General features: G+C 39.8%; 1 protein-coding gene across 1 annotated transcript in view; it reads left to right on the top strand.

The window, feature by feature from the left end:
* Positions 1–761, top strand: part of sgpp1b (sphingosine-1-phosphate phosphatase 1b) — a 17,462-nt gene that overhangs the window by 7,235 nt on the left and 9,466 nt on the right. The gene's annotated exons all lie outside the window — the stretch shown is intronic.

Genomic DNA, 761 nt, shown 5'->3' with positions numbered 1-761 from the left:
AAAAAAACTGTTCAGTCAAGTTTGTGATATCTGTGAGTATTTCAAGAATATTTTAACCATTGGCCCTTCAGTATGTTTCAGTCAGTTTCTTGGGTAAGTGTGTGTGTTATTTGAATTTGTGTGAAGACGCTTCAGCAGGATAAGCAACATACAAACCACTCATGCACATAAAAATAAACTTTCTCACTCTCTTACTGGCTGACACTCCCTCATACTGTTGTCATGGAGATTAAAGGCACATTATTAATGCAATATACTTTTACACATACAATCTTAGCCATCAAAGCTCTAGCCTTCTCTCTCACACACACCAGCATACACAGCTGCAGAGAGCTCTCACACACACACACATAGTCTATAATCAGAGGCAGATGTTTAGCATATGAGGTTAGCTAAGGCTCAGATGAAAGGGAGAGAAAGATCTCTGTGAGTTGGTTCAGCTTGTGGTCCTGCATCTGTGTCATGTGGTTTCAGGGCATGAGGTGCGGTCTGGAAAACCAGCATGGTCTAACTCTCTATGTTTGAATCCTTGGTTTTTTTAATGGTTGTGTTTCTGATGTTCATCTGAATCACTTGACACAGTTACACTGTATGACCCCATAGTGGTGTGTGCTACAGCGGGTGCATTTGTTCTGTTGTCAGAGACAATCTAGTCAGACATATGGCTTCTCCTCCATGGTTTTATAGTTAATTCGGGTTACTAAAGTTTGAAATGTAAATTCAACATTGAGATCTGATCTTATCTTCTATTTATCGTGTCC

Source organism: Sinocyclocheilus grahami, unplaced genomic scaffold (assembly GCF_001515645.1).
Source record: "Sinocyclocheilus grahami isolate Dianchi unplaced genomic scaffold, SAMN03320097.WGS_v1.1 scaffold338.1, whole genome shotgun sequence".
Lineage (NCBI taxonomy): Eukaryota > Metazoa > Chordata > Actinopteri > Cypriniformes > Cyprinidae > Sinocyclocheilus > Sinocyclocheilus grahami.
Note: the sequence above shows the minus strand (reverse complement) of the source record. Positions and strands in the feature narration are given on the sequence as shown.